The sequence below is a fragment of the Amblyomma americanum genome, chromosome 1 (assembly GCF_052857255.1).
Source record: "Amblyomma americanum isolate KBUSLIRL-KWMA chromosome 1, ASM5285725v1, whole genome shotgun sequence".
Taxonomy (NCBI): domain Eukaryota; kingdom Metazoa; phylum Arthropoda; class Arachnida; order Ixodida; family Ixodidae; genus Amblyomma; species Amblyomma americanum.
In genome coordinates, this window is record NC_135497.1 from 499,413,919 (window position 1) to 499,430,467 (window position 16,549).

Consider the following 16,549-nt stretch of genomic DNA (forward strand, 5'->3'; position numbering starts at 1 on the left):
TTAGAAAAAGCAAGCACCACGACATTTGTGCAGTTGCCGAATCCAAAGGGACCGCTATTCGGTCGGCACTGCGTGGTGAGGTCAGTTTATCTTGAGCTATATGACAAAGATTTCTTCTTTTTACGAATACAACAATATTTATCAAATCTCTGCCTCGGACAGAACATATGCGCCTATGACCCGCTGAGATTAAAATACTATGAACGTTCAGCGTTCGGGCTTCTGTAGTCTATGCGTCCTTCCGTTTTTTTTTGTTTTTTTTTTGCGCTGTATTCAGCAAGACATCTCGTATTAACGTGCCGTATATGCAACCTTATACTACCACTCTTTGAGCGCGCACTTTTGATGCTAGTAGTTTACCTCTGGTAAGCCAACACACTATTGTCTATTTTCCGACAACCTAAATGAACATGGGAAACTCTGCCGCGGCTGCAGGACAGTCGTGCGCACCGCTTTGCGTGAAAGTTCTCGGATAACGAAAGAAATGAATGCGCTGTGGTTATGTGCATTTTTTTGTTCTTTTTTCCGTGCACTCTTCTCAGCAACATGCGCTGAGGCATGGTGTCGCCTCAGGTCGGAAGCCACACTGTGGTTACGCACGGGGCTTTGACAGCAAGGTATTTTTTTTTGTGTTCCTGAATATTCGCAAGCATAACCCCATCGTGACGCTGCCATTGCTAACCACTATGATGATTTTTTTACCTGTGGTCATTCAAAAATATTGTCAGTGGCGTGGGTACTGTGTGGTATGCTCTGAGTTATTTGGCGGCTGAGGGAGTCTTTTTACATTCCAAGGAAAGAAAAAGCCTAAAGCTGGTGGTGGATGTTAACGCATATATAAGGAATGAATGCATCAATGTGAACAAATCGAATTTTTCGACCAAGTCGTAAGGTTTCGAACACGTTTGGAAGTTTTTGTTGCGCCTCGCGGACATCGGCGCGTGTGTGTGTGTATACATAGCATGTCTCCTCAGTGCCCAAGACAAAAAGAAAGTCCCAGCTCTTGAAAAATGCGGCTCCAGACGTCCCTCTAGGTGACTCGTGATATGCTTTACTTTAGATGCCGCTAGCCTGACCACATCTAATTAAAATATGAGTCACCAAGTGTGCTTATTTTTTCAACAAGTCCAGCATTCTCGGGCAAAAATTTTGAAAATTTGAAAATTGTAAGACACTGCCAATCGAAATATTGAAGGTAACGGTCCATTATTTTGATATGTAGCAAAATCTTTCTTTCAAAGTGACTCTAGCGATCGCATCGAACTGTTAAGACTGCCATAGAAGGCCAATGGGGAAATAAATCTCTTGACGAAAGCGAGAAGGCTAAGAGGAAAAAAAATGCAAGACTGTCGTCGGCTGTCCTGCGGATATATTGAATGTTATAGAGAAATCTTACATTCTATGAGAAAATTGCGTTCATATACTGCGATACGCTCAAAAATGCTTTTGTCCGGAATTGCTGGGCATGCATTCAACAGCAGCATATTTGAAACTCTAGATGTTACGGATGTGCATCTGTTGCCGCCGTACGCTGTTCATGGGATTGATCCCACAAACTACGTGCAAGAAAATTATGGTAAGATCATGTGCACGTGAAAAAGGGGAGTGTGTTCGGCATCTTCCGCGCCGCTGTGACGTTTTCTGGACGCTTGCGGTTTTCTTCAATAGTATCGCTCAGAGCATGCCAAATGGAAGTTATTCCGATTCTGCAGTGTTCCGGAAATTTCGCGTTTAAAACAATTTCACTGAGAGCACGTTTCCTTGAACAAAATGACCAAAATGCTGTTTCGTTGAGAGCACACCTTGGTGTTGGTCGGCGTGCCAGTTCCTGCGCAGAAATAATCTGCCACCTATAGTGGTCGCTTTGTAAATTCGCCGCTCAGGCACTCGCAGGCATCCCGTTAACCTCTAGAAATCGTAAGCAGAGCGATTCTCTTGTTCAGCTTGCCACTGTGGAGCTCATTTTGGCATTAATAAGGCTTTTGAAGGTGACCATACCTCTCAATTGTGATGCCTGACCGCAGCAATCGGAAGTGAAGAGAAGGAAATGGTAAAATTTCTCTTTACATGCAATCACAACAATAGCCTCTAATGTTTTTGTAATAATTCCGAGCTGCGAAAGCTACAAGCAGCAATCTAAAAGGCACATACGATGCTCACCTCTCTCATAAAGGCTAGCTGAGGCCGGTGTCGCCACCCGTGTGCAAGACTCTGCTCGTTTCCCGAAACCTCCGTCTATACAGTCCGATCCGCAGTCCGTGGTCGACAGTATAGAGGCCACACCGTTTCGCATTCCTGAACATGTAGGAAAGAAAGCGTGCCATACCTCACGTAACCCTTCATGCCCTCCTGTTAGTTCTGAACATTTCTCCCCTTCGTACTCTCTTTTTCATCGAAATCAAAGTAACGCCAAATATCACCGCACGAAATCTAGAGAGAAAGATCGTCTACCGCCTAGCCACTCAAGCCGCAGCCACGCAACCGAGGGGCTTTCTTCTACAACCGTCGTCACGCGCTTCTGTCGACCTCTACCCTTCCAACGGCCCAGATTGAAAGACGCCACCTCCGCCCTCCAGTCAACAGCGTCTGCCGAAAGCCGGAGACAAGAGCGCACTGTTGTTCTGCCACTCCGACGGAGCTGTGCACAGACCTCGCAGCACCAGCCACGAGCCGAGGAGGCCGGGTGCCTAGCGGGCCGGCAGCCAGTGTGGCCCATGGCGTTATGCAGCGCTGCACACACACGCAGCCTCGATCGTCAATTCCCGGCACGGCCCTCACTCTCCCTCCCTCCCTCCGCCTCTCTCTCGTGTGGCTTTTGGGGTGCAAGAGCCCGGCGCGACGTTTTATTACGAACCGCCCAGGGGCGGCCCCTAATAAATATAATAACCGGCTCGCTGGAGAGACCGAGCACTCTCCCCTTCTTCGCCTGTTCTTCAAAATACTTGGGCCGGCGCGAAGGCAGGGGAAATTTAAGAGCGAAACATGCGGGGAAAGGAAAATCCGCCACAGGGAAGACAGACGAAAAAAAGAAATAGGTAGGGGCAGGCCGTGCACAAAGCCTCGAGGAGGAGAAATCTGGAAAACGAGCGCGCACGCAGGTGTGAAAGACCGGACCGCGAAGTGGACGCGCTCGCGTTGATGGAGATGGGCCGAGCCGCCGCTTCGCGCACTGCGGGCAGAACAACATCCGCGGGCGCGCGTGTCTTCCTGGTTTCGGGAGTCATCAACGTCTTCACTCGGACGGTCCTGATGACGAAATGGCGTCTCCGAGCTGCCCCGCTCTGCTTCTGCCACTCTCCGCGGTGTTCGCTTACTTCATTTTATTTTTTTTTTCCTTTTTGGCTGGCCTCTAGTCCCATGGCGTGTCATGTGTTCATTGAAAAGCCTCGAGAACTGGACTGCCTCTCGTTTCAGCGTGCTTGCGAAGGGTACACGCGAGTGCGGCGCGTTTCCGTGCCTGGTCGTGATCCTGCGATTCCCCCCCATTCGCGCTCTAGCGGACGAGCACCTGTCGCACATTCTGAGGGGGACTCCGCAAAGCGAAAGAAATTCATGACGTCGCTGAATGAAGTTTCCGCTGCAGCTTCCAGCATTCTTCTCTCTTCCTTTCACTCCCTGTTTAATGCGAGCAAGTGCATAGCGTTGCGCTACTCGTGCTACTCGCGGACGTTCTATGGTGATGAAAAGATCCGTTGCTTGGAGGTGAGTTGCGGACTTTAACTACTGTGTCGGCTGGAGGCGCTAAGAACCTGTTTTCAGCTTCCGCCTTTCTCTGCATCTTTGCTCTTTCTCATGGGTGCAACATGCCGCTATCGCGGATCTCCCGGTAGTCCTAAATTTGTTGTAGTGCAAAGAAATCCTTTAGAAAATGCTCGTAATCCTGACGTTTCATTAATGAGGCTTTATGGCTACTAGCAGCACTCACCCATCTGCCGGACTCCGACATGTAACAAGTTTTCAACACAGGCTGAAACGTAGGAGCACACCTGAGTTCAATGCGGAATGAAAGCCCTGTAAGCCTTTGCATCCCCACTGGATGGTTCACACTCGTTTTATTACCTGCAGTAATGCGCAACATTGCGAGGCGACCCTGGTTCCAAACCTGCCGTATAGTTTGCTGCTGTCTTCGTTGGGATGGGCATATACAAGCGGAAAAACTTCGCCTCGGAATTGCACGTGTTGATTGTTCACGCGGTTATGAACTTTGCGTGACTGTGATGAACCATTCAACTAGCTTACGTGCCTGTATACTCCGTGCCTTTAGTCTGGTTCTGCTAGCCTGCGCGAGGAGCATATATAAGCATTAAAATACAAAATTTTATCCCAGGAGTAAGCGTGTGATGTTACCGTCCGTGCAAGACAACTGCGAAAAAAACACCCTACAAGGGGCAAGCGCTGAGCAGCTTTACGCGCCTTTAGTTGCTCGCTAACTCGTTCACGCTTGGAAGGTTGCTCATGCGCTATAAAACTAGCCAACACGAGGGATCTCCTCTTTTTCGTGATCATGGTGTAAAAACACTGAATTGCTGAGATCGTTCCGAGACTGGCGTTGCTGACGCGTTGAAATTGTTTCTTGCAATTTCTTCCCGACTACCCTACGCGCGTTTACAATGAAACACGTCTGCGAACCAATGTAATTTTGGAAACGCCTTCTTCTGAGTCATTTGAAGTATCCACACAAAGTTGCAGAGCAAACATTTACGATGACAGGGAAAAATTAAACATAATCAAACACTACTTATTAAAAGCGAGTGTTTCCGACCTTTTCTTTTTTTGAATACGAATCGATTTTTGCATTTGGGGGAGGGTCCTTAAACTGGCTGTGCAATGCGGAAAGCCAGAAAGGGACGGAGAAATTCACAGCCGCTAAGCCACTTCAGGATATTGATCCGCCGCGGTGGCTCAGTGATAATGGCGCCCGGCTGCTGACCCCAAAGACGCGGGTTCGCTCCCGGCCGCGGCAGTCGAATTTCGATGGAGGTGAAATTCTAGAGCCCCGTGTACTGTACGATGTCAGTGCGCGTAAAAGAACCCCACGTGGTCGAAGTTTCCGGAGACCTTCATTACGGCGTCCCTGATAGCCTAAGTCGCTTTGGTGCGTTAAATACACGCAAATCAAACCATTGAGCCCCCCCCCCCCCCCCCCCCCCCCCCCCCCCCGAGTAATAAAAGTGGGCGCCGTAGTTCACACGGACGCAGAGTTACGCAACGCAGGTGTCGACGAGATGCTCCATGTCGTTGTGTATAAAAGTTTAACTACTAGCGCAACGCATGGAGTGCGCACCATTAATTTGCGTGCTTTGTATTTTCAGCACCAAACGGAACGGATCAACGCCGGGCTGCAGACAGCGCAGATCGGGGATTATAGACGCCGCCCTTAGGTGAGTCACCCACGCCGACTTGGTTAAAAATACACAGAAACAATGAGGAAAAGGAGAACTTTGAGCAAAACGCAGCCCACTAAATTAAAAGCCTTGTGACAAACAGTCCTCTATCTTTGATCCCCAAGGTTGAGGGCCCGTATCCCGCAAAGGGTTTGAAGTCTTAAAAAGAAGATACAGGCGAATAAGAACAAAAATCTTGAAGCTCTCGGAAGAGCTTCTGAAGCGACGCTTTACTTCAACGCGCCGTAGCCAAGAAGAAGAAAGAAAAAAGCAGAATAATAAGAACGGCGTTAATTTACTCTTTCAAGTGCAGGAACACCAGAAAAAAATTGACAAAAAATCCTACACAGCGTGCAGGAAACGTATGGCTCTTTCACTTTTGTGCAGCACACAATATATTTCTTTGAAGTCGATGTCAAGTGTTCATTGTTGATGCCATGAATGGATGTTCTGTAATAGCGTGAGATCGAAGCGTCTTTCATGAGCAAGCCTCCAAGGACAGATCGCATACACGGGATTATGCGTGGACTGCGAACATTTGAAACATCATCCGTGCACGTTATCGCGAACAGTCTGTGCTTGTAATTGTTTCTGGCTGCGAAAAAAAAAAACTTTTCCGGTATTGCGTCACACGCGAATGGAACAGCCACAAGAAAAATGATTAAGAGAGGTTTGGGCCTTACTGTATATCCCTTGTCGAGAGTCGCGTACACAAAGCATTTCCTTTATAGAACGAGCTAGCAGATAACACTGTAAACGCAAAGGCTCAGATCATATAACTAGCCAGGGTAGGGTACAATGAGCATTATAGCGTAGCACAAATAGACCTCGCTATTCTGGGCCCTAATACTTAAATGATACTGTGAGCCCAGACTCGCTACTTTACGACATAGAATCTTCGAGGAGCAATAATGAACAAAAGTATGCGCGGAGAGAAAAAAAACAGTAGTGCAGTACGAGCGTTCCGTGTAGGCTGGAAAACGATTTGTCTTCTATACAGCCTGCAACGTCTGAGACCACAATTTGTTAAGCACTGTTTAGATCTTCAAGGCGCATGTTAATCTGCACTCACGAAGACGCGCATATTGGCACGCGGACATTTTCACCTCTCACGTGAACGTTTACAGACGTTACGTTGAGCACGGTTGTTATGATACGCGGTATTTCCTGCCCGTTTTCATGTCAACATTAGGTACACAGCCTGTTTGACTGCAGTTGCAGAGTGCCGTCTTAGTTCGCCTCAAATCTTACGGCTTTGGAGCCCTGCGAATTCAGCGGGTGCTCCACATAGAAGGCACCGTTGGTCATATGCGTCATGTAATGTGTAGTTTGAAAAGCCCGCGTCACCCTTCGATATGTTTTTTTGTTTTTGTTGTGTGTTTTTCATCCTGGTACTGCAAGTTGCTTCGATGGCAGACAGAAAAGGCAAGCTTTACTTGGAGGTCAGCAGCAGGCAGAAACCTAGGTGCATTATAACTCCGAACATCGTAATTCACTCTGAAAAGAGTTAGCACAAAATCAAATCTCCCGCTGTGTGTGGCTTAACGAAACGGTAGCAGACGTGCATATGCTTGAGACAGACGGCCTGCCTTAGCTGCAGAACTGCTGTCGTAGCGTGCTTCACTAAAACAGGGCCTCAGCTAAGGAAAAAAAATAGCTGTGGTTCATCTACTGCTGAACCTGGTTAGAGAGCGAAAGCTGTGGTGTATCGGGCAACTAGACGTGGCTTGGCGTCTGTAACGTTGAGTGCGTTCCGCACACTGGACAGGCAGCGCGCCAACCCTGTCACCCTGGCAGGTGGAAGTTAAATTAATGGCTGATCGCGAGAGATTGGTCACCCAATGGACGCTGCGGCCTATTCTACCGCCCTCTACCGGCGAATCTAAAGGTCAAAGGCCAAGGTCAAAGATCAAGTGGTGCGACACCATGGTGGATCACTTATGGTAAGGCCTATATGCGCACTTGACCTCTGGCTCACTTGAACGTCAACCGGCAACGCACGGAGAAATCGGCTTTACCTAGCGCAGTGAACCTTTCGCTTCAAAAGTGATCTAATGCGGAATGTGCACGAAGAGGATCGTAGAATACAAAGAATTCAGCACCTCAGACTACCGTGTTAAATCGGTGTTGCATGCGCCTGAGAGACCACGAGGAATGCACAGGCCAAAGCACTATGTGTGGGCAGAAACGGCACCATCTCGTCGTAGGTGTGACTGGAAATTAAACCGTAATCAAGCACCAAGGCTAAAGCGCGGTTATCAGGCGCGTTATTATCGGAGAGCAGCGGCGTTTAACGACTATATCTTCTTATGAGCCACACTTTCACTACAGGGGAAAGCATCTTGGATTGTTCTAGCTAGGGAATTGCACAGAACTTTCACTTTTCCTGGAATTTCAAATCGGAACCACAGCAAGGTAAGAGACTGCTAGCCAACTAGCATGCGATAGGGTGTGGCCTCCGGTACCTGCCACCTCTTGAGAGATTTCCTAAACGGGTTATTTTGAAGAAGGATGGAAGATGGATGCATGAGAGGGTAACGATCTCTACTCCTTACGTCGTTTGGTAATGCTGTGGCTTTAGTAAAGAGCAAAGAGAGAAGATCATTACTGGGAGTCATTATCGTAGACTGACAGGTCAGTTGGTACAGAGCCACTCAGAAAAACAGCGCCGAACGACGCCGACAAAGTATCAGTGACAAACACGCACACAAAGCCTGGCACATACAGCGTTTTGACTGTCAGTTTGTTTTGAGGCCTTTTTTTTCACATAGTTCTGCCCGTGTTCTTTCTGACTAGAGAAGTTGTTCTGGTCTTTCCACTTCATGCTTCCAAACGTTGTAGTCAAGCGCGCTCACTGGAAGACTCTAAGGATCGCAATTCGCTTATAAAGCCAGTATGATTACTGACGCAACTATAGAGTTTAAAAACTAAGTACCGCTTTAAAATTGTTTTCTTGTGCTGCAAAATGCCTTGAGGTATTTGCAGAGAAGCGCTGTCATGTAACTGTGCTGAAAGGTGGCACTTAGTTTTAAAGCACCCCATGCAGACAAATTTGTGTCCCCCATACCCAACAATTGGAGAAATGCATTTTTGAACAGGAAAGAGTTCGGGATCGCAGTTTTTTCACATACTGTAAGATTTCACTGCAACAACCGGTATATTCGCAGATGTTCCGTCAGCAGGCTTTCATTTTTTTGCTGTTAACGTTTTTGCTGTCGTCAAAGGCGTTCCACATTGGTGTTCTATGAGAGCCTTAACTGCTCAATGTGAGCGATGGAAAAACATTAAAAGAGAGGTTTTGCTACACATCGCAAGATTCGACCATTACCTGCAATATTTACATAACAGTATCTGACAATTTTCCAATCTCCAAAACTTTTCTCCAAGAATGTTAGACGTGTGTCTGTTCCCTGCAGTACATGACATCTTTTTTTCTGGCTGACACCTTTCATTATAAGCCACAAAATCGACAGTGGACCTATACTGCTTCCATAAACATTTCAATTTCGCGCTTAATTACCGCGCGCATTCCGGCTCATTTGAACTTTGATTATATCAGTGTTTTTGGTCAGGCTGTTGCAAGGATAGCGCTATAGCCAAGAGGGCCGACATAATATAAAATTATTTTCTTTTGACCTTATTTCACTGTCAACTTCCAAGCCGATAGGCTGATTGGCCATTGGCCAATTGGCGGTTGACAAGAGCGATGTAATAGAATCGGGTTAAAAACCATTATACCAGGTGTGTCAGTTACTCGATAAACATTTTTCTTTGAAAACGCGTGAGAGATGCTTAGATGATATCTTTGCAGGTTTGGATTGTGCGGCGCCAGGCGGACATTACATACACGATAAAGTCTGGCTAAAAAGGAATAATTAAGTAAAATGACAAATAAACTTTACTATTTCTTGCTTTAGAGCACAAGATTATATTGCGATATTGAAGGCTGCAAATATCGAAGGAGAGTTAAATTTTTAATACTTCCGAACGGGCACTGTAATTCGAGATATCGAACGTGACGCACTTGTGAAAGCTCGTTATATCGGCTTTCCCAGGTTGCATGAATATTTAATACAGGAAATAATAATGCACTTATGATGAAGAACAAGTTTACGTTGTTCCTATGACGACATCACATGCGGCGACGATAACTGTTCCTGTGGGAAAGCCAACTTAAAGTGTGAGCCAAGACATCCTTTCACGTTCGATATTTCGAACCTCGTTGCGGAGTCGGAAAATTTAAAAAGTGGGCTCACTTGCGATTTTTATTGCTTTCAATACTGCAATTTAATCTTTTGCCCTAAGCCAAATAATCGTCTTTACATTGCCACCTATCACGTATTGTCTGCCTTGCCGTACATTGAACACAGATATCCCTCACGGACGTGAGTATATTTTACGGCATACGCAGCAATTCTGGGCAGAAGCATTTTTGGGTGGGAAACCGTTTATAGCGCAGTTTTTTCATATAATGCAAGATTTCAATACAACAATCAACATATCTGCAGATAACCAGACGGTACTCTTGCATATTTTTATTCTATTAACGCTTTCACTATCGTCAGCAGCGTTCCCCATTGGTTTTCTACGGCAGTGTTAACTGTTCTATGCGATCGATGGAAGCACTTTAAAAGAAATATTTTGCTACATATCAGAAGAATGGGCCATTACCTTCAATATTTCTATAACACTATCTTACAATTTTCCAATTTTCAAAATTCTTGTCAGACAATGTTGCACATGAAAATTTATGTTTGGTGAAATCTCGCCTGTTTGGGTGAATACATGTGTGAAAATAAAGCGAAATTGTGTGCGAATTTTTTTCCTTCAGTGAACAAGGCTTCCGTGTGGAAGTCGAAACGCCTCTGTCATCTTGACTACACCTTTTTTGGTCCGCGCGTCTTTACTTTCACGAATGCTGGACGTGTTTTCAACGAATACTTTCTTTTTATTGTATGGAGCGAGATTATATAAGGCTCTAAGGTAAAGGAAACGACGGCAAAACAGACGAAGTTTCCTTTATTTTTCCCTTTCGACGGTGTTTTCTCATTTAATGTTCGCCATGGCCCCTCGTCCCGCCGTTGTGGTAGCTGCATGGTACGGCTTGTAACAAGCCAAAGCGGCCTGTTGCACGCCGCCACCGATGCAGAGAGAGACCGGGCAGTCGGTGTGCCATTACCAGCAGGTCGGGAAAATTTTGATGGATTGCCAAGAGAGCGCACGTGTCTGTACTTCCGCGCAACGGAGCAAGCGAAGGGGGAGGTCAGTGGCACGGACGTGGGCCGCACGGGAACTGCGCACGCAAAACAGTGCGCGCACACCGCAGTGCACGTATAGACCTCCTGCATGTTTGTAAACAAACGAGGTGGCGCTGCAGTCGCTAGCGAGCTCGTGGTAGGCAAAAGGTCGGGGAGTGGCGTCGCGGATTGGTGTTGAGAGCGGTTTTTCAAGGCTTGTAGGCGCGTTTCCAGTTTCTGCGAATCACAGCAATGGTCGATGCTTCCAACTTATTAATTTGTTGAAGTACACGAGCTCGCGTTGGCCACATGAGGCCTATAAAGAGAAATAGTTTGCCACTGTATTGTATATATGGTTAGTAGTAAACATGTAGAAAGCGTTCCTGCCGTTTATTTATGCGCTAGGCATTGAATAAAACAAGTTTTGACACTCTGCACTAGCCGGAATGATTTTACTTCGGGACAATAGAGAGGGGAAGTGCTGGCCTTGTTTCGTAGGAGCAGACGTGCGCTCATCGTCTGCTGACATACGTACGTGTCGCGCTGTGCGAAAAGTGGAGACAGCGTCGTGTCCCTGATCTCCGGTCTCGCTTAGCGCTGTTTTTAGCCACATGACCACGCACCAGCCAAACCGACTTGTCCTCTTGTTAAGCTGGTCGATTTGGTGAAATTTTTTGATTCCTAGAATTATTTTCTTGCCTAGCCCTGAAGTCTAGTTTCGTGACGAAAAATTATAGCAAAATATTGAGTACAAGTTTATCAATTACGCTTTTTAGAAGTGTGGTCGTCAAAAATTGTGAGGTAATTTCTTTGATTTCAGTGCCGCATTTCTTTGACCAAAGCGAAAGCGAAGATGCCATAAACGAGGGAATAAAGTTTAAGGTTCGTTTTGTGACCTCTCACATTTTCTGCAACTGGATCACTCACCTTCGTAATTCGCATGAAAATCAAATGATTCCATTTGTCGCAAACTATTCCTGAGACGTTGAGGAGCATAATAAATCTCTCGATTTTTTTCCCTACACGTGCAGTACTGTGTTAGTTATTTCTTGTAAGAAATGTTTTCATGTAACTATGCATGCATAAGTACTGATCATATAGAAAAAGAACTAATCGCGTCATCGTACAGAATAGGGCTTTATGTACATGCTGGCATAAAAAAACTCCGCACTATTTACTCAATTATTTGAGACCTTTGGGAGACTTGACGACGGTGTTAATTATAATTACCCAGAACTGCACCAGGTATAGCTATAAATAAAAAGAATTACTGAAACTAGCCTAAGAATTTCATATTTGCACCAAGTTTAGTTACATATCGCATGCATGAATAACGAAAACACTTTTCATTTCCGCGTCCCCTCTCAATCTCGCCACGTGTCTGTTAGTAGCACGCCTGCGGCTGCTTCTTTCCAAACAAGCTTCGCGATCATGTACTACCTCATGAAACATGACACATGCATGATGCAATGAAAAAGCATATGGCGTTTAGCACACTTAAGGTACGCTATTCTAAGCACACCAACGCGACCGCGCAAGATTGACACAACTTACCAGACTTCTTTCTACTCGAATGAAATAATTACGTCGTCATAACAAGAAACAGTTTCAAGTAAATATTAAATGTCATAAAACGCGCCATTAAAACATGGTGTGCTATTAACAAAAAAACGCATTCCTTGGGGGCGAGTGAACCTAGCTGTCGGCGCCCCGTGCACTCCGGCTCAAGGTGATAAGTACGTGTGCAGCTGCATATGTCTTTTTTTTTTTTCCTTGAGCAATTATCAGCCTACTATCCTGAAATTCAGGTGAATGAACGCAGTAACTTGCATGCTTTTAAGTGCATTGAGTGGCAGTGCCTATCGACTCCCAGACTTCGCGCTTTACTACCGTGGCCCAATGCCTGTTAGCCAGTTTCCGAATGCGGCATTTATGCTCGAGAAACCTATCGAGGCTAATTTCATATTTTTTTATGCTACTACGCGGATCCAGCAGTGACGCAGCTGGTCAATACACGCTGCTTCTGCAGTGCACAGGCTTGAAGCAGCCGCCGGTAGCTGCGGCAGCTGCGGTAGGCACGGGCAAGCGGAACCTGTTTTGCCTACCATGCGAAAGTCGCTGCTAACATCAGCGCCACCGCATCTTCGTGACGTCGCAGGGTGAAGGAGGTCCATACGAACGCCGACCCCTGATGCCCACGCAGTGCGGCCTGGTGCACGTGTATTTGCGGACCTGTTGCTGCGGTGGCAGGAGCACGCCCCTGCCCTCTAAGGCGCAGACGGGCGCTTGGTACAATGTTGCCCAGGAGAAAGCGCGAAGGACTTTCCCTGCTGAACGCAGCATGCCGGTGAACAGAACAGAACCGGTAACTATAATGCACCGAGAGGAAAGGGCGAATGCGGTTGTTCCCTTTGATGTCCTGTCGACGTCCCGAACCTAAGAGCTGGGGGAAGGGGGAGGGGGTGGGGGTAATACGAGGCGCAGTGTTCGGAAGGTCAGGAAGTAATCCTCGTTTTCGTATTTCTGCTGCCCTCTTGAATGTCGCAAGATGCTGCGCAGAGTGAACAGTAGCATTATTTGTTTCTTCTTATCTCTTTTTATGTTTTTACTTTGTTTTTATTTCTGCTTATTAGAGGTTTACGCCAAATGCAGTTTTATCGTGGGGCCGAGACACAAGAAAACATTGAAGTCACTTGACTGTAGCTCCGGTACCGTATTTAACATGCAGTACCGAATTTAGCGCATGTAGCACCGGAATTTAACGTGTGGCACCAGTACCAATTTTCTTGTGGTTAAAATTGAATGTTACCGCATTTACTTACCGTGACGCATGTCTCTTCTTGTCCGATGTGCCTCTCTCCCATCTTTCATAGACTCTTTCATTCCTTCTGATTTTATTTCTAGCTTCTCTACGTTTTTCCACCTTTCTTTCCACTATGTGCACGAAAACTAATCAGTCTGCCGGTTCTGCCAGAATGCAGAATGCAGTCTGCCAGAATCTTCTACACCACTACGCGGCTACAGGAAGCGTCATAACGTATTTAATCTTATTAGCACGTGCTGTTTTACCAGTGCCTGTCAGGTCATCCACATTTTTTTATGGGGAATTTAACGTCCCAAAGCGACTCAGGCTATGAGGGACGCCGTAGTGAAGGGCTCCGGAAATTTCGACCACCTGGGGTTCTTTTACGTGCACTGACATCGCACAGCACACGGGCCTCTAGAATTTCGCCTCCATCGAAATTCGACCGCCGCGGCAGGGATCGAACCCGCGTCTTTCGGGCCGGCAGCCGAGCGCCATAACCACTCAGCCACCGCGGAGGCTCATCCACATTTCGATATGAGCAGCACGGGCTTCTCGTTCACTGGTCTTACGCGATGTGGCGAGCTCTGAATGGAGCCCGGTGTTAGGTGACCTGGGCTGCCACGCAGCGCAATCCTTCCCGTAGCCTCCGCTACGCCCCGCAGGCCGGCATGACACCACGTGACCAGCCTATGCTGGGATAGGCCGACATGCTAGTGAACGGGGAATGCCAGGAGAGGGCCTCACTGAAAAGGGTTTTTGAGGAGAGGAATAGCGCAGTAAGTGGCACATGTCCTGAATGTCCCACGGCCGCCGCTGACGTGGATGTGCACCACCTGCTGTTGACGAGTCTAGTAATAAAGGCTTCAAGAACAAGTCGACTACAGGAAGTTGGTCCAGCGGCGACTAGGGAGGAAGAGTTTACCCCGTAGCTGACGGACAACGCTTAGAGCCAGAGCCTCCTCAGGTTTCTTATGGCTAATAGCAAGTCCCAGAAATAAAATTAAAAAAAACTCACAGGACGGTTACGACTGTGTCACGCGAAGTTGAGCGATGGCTGCTTAGGCGTTTAGTTTTGGGGATATATTCCTGGCGCACAGTTGTAGTGGTCAAGTGATGCACCCCTGCACTGGCAGGCGGCTGTTCCAAACATAGCCACCCGTAGGCTTGGCTCACGCGACATAGGTTGACCGGCGTAAGCGGTGGGGGCTAGGGCACCCAATGGTTACGCCGACGGCGACGACGGCGAGAAAGCCAGGGACGGGCGCCTAAAAGCCATCGCTGTAAAAACTCTTTCACTTCTTGATGGACACCTCAACCACTCCGAGAGGGAAGGGAGGCTGATGGGAGTTTAAGAGGAAAGAGGGGCTGTAGTGTATGGCTCCGGAATAATTCCGACCACCTGGGGATCTTTAACGTGCACAGACATGGCACAGCACACGGGCGTCTTTTGCGTTTCGTCTCTATGGAACGCGGCCGCCGTGGTCCGGTTCGAACGTGGGTACTCCGAATCAGTAGCCCAGCGCACTAACCACTGAGCCACCGCGGCGGGTGCGCTTGATTCGCCGTTTTCGGCTGATATAACAGGCACAGACAATACAGGAGGCGATGATCTGACAGACGCTTGCCTTCGTCATATCTCAGCCTTCTAATGCGCAGGCACACAAATGCAGACGGTGAAAACAACTTGGGTATCGCAGTTAGGAAGCCTCATTCACCGGTCTCTCAGAAATGTTTGATGCTGCATGTTTCATGCTCGATTTATTGTTTGATAAATTAGATTTCCTTTTTACTGGAAATGTCGCCGCGGCTTCTCGCGCATTACATTATAACGTATATCAGAACATCATGAAGAGTCATGACAAGCTGTAAAGGATCGTTTTTATTTTCAGATTTCTGTCAATATCGATTGCCCGAAACTTTTTAAACCGGAAAGCCCGGTTTTCAAAACGAAGTGGCAAGCAGGCAAGCCAGATTTCATCAAAGCTAGCACTCGGTCGCATTTCTGCTGTTAAAAATTATCCCAAATAAAGCGAGCCAAAAAGCAAGAAAGCTCAACTGATTTTTCAAAAGCTGTCCGAGAAAGGAAGAAAGGTACAATCCATGTTTGACGGAAGCCAAAAGCCACCGAAACCAAGGAGCGTAGTGCATTTATTTATTTTAATTTGTAGTTTCTAATCAATGTGAGATTAATAGAAGCAGCAGAAAAACAACCACATGCCTCCGGTGAGATCCGAAACCACGACCTCTGAATTTTAAATAAATCACCTATGCTCCCTGGTTTCGATGGCTGTTGGGTTCCTTCATGTATGCCATAACAAGCACCTCTTTTCCCTTCACTTGTGTGCGCATTGCATGTTTGTTTTTTAATTCGGGGCACGTTTACCTTGAACTTTTCTTACCTCGTGTGAGGCGATCGACTGCTTCACTCTCGTGTGGCTATTTTGAAACTTTTCCTTTGCTTATGGTTAGAGGCTTAAACAACATAAGCGCGGCTGCCTGCTGGTTTGGTGCCGACAGCAACGTGAGCCTCTAAAGTGAAAAACGAGACTTTTGTGCATAGATACTCGATCAAAGCGGAATCATTCCCAGCAGCTCGCACGGCCATATCTTTTCAAGTAATGTCGCCACAGGGGAACTCGAAATGCCAGTCCAGGTCGTCCGGAAACACGCACCTTCATTCGAACGCACATCTCAAGATGGCCAATTTAGACGCAGTGTTCACATTAAGTGATGGCAAGAGTTAACGTCCTGTGACATCCAGGAGCATTTGTGATGTCACCGGGTGCGCCTTAAAGATACTGCGTGAGGTAAAGCATTGTCGAAGGTACTTCAACTGAGAAAGGTGCAGAACAGGTCAACAGGAAGGTGCAGAAGCAAAGTGGCTCGCAGAGAAGTGTAACTGGGGTAGATCACGAGGCTATTGGCTACTATATAGGAGTTTCAGTGCGTGTTGCTTCATAAAATGTAATTTTTTGTTACACTTGTCGCATTACATTAGAAAAATGAGAAATTATTGAGGGCTGTTTTTTTTTTCAGCTTTATCTTCATACGAATGCAAAGCTACTGAACTAGAATAGCACACACCTGCGTGGTAGGTCGTTGTCTAGGGGAAGCTTATTTTA

General features: G+C 46.9%; 1 protein-coding gene across 3 annotated transcripts in view; it reads left to right on the plus strand.

The window, feature by feature from the left end:
* The window catches only part of LOC144116121 (uncharacterized), a 344,387-nt gene that overhangs the window by 144,442 nt on the left and 183,396 nt on the right, over positions 1 to 16,549 (plus strand). For 2 of the 3 annotated variants that reach the window (XM_077650806.1, XM_077650805.1), the window contains one exon: positions 5,313 to 5,381. The exons of the other annotated variant lie outside the window; for it this stretch is intronic. The gene's annotated coding sequence lies outside the window, so the exon portion shown is untranslated. The remainder of the gene's footprint in view (positions 1 to 5,312; positions 5,382 to 16,549) is intronic. 3 annotated transcript variants of the gene reach the window in all.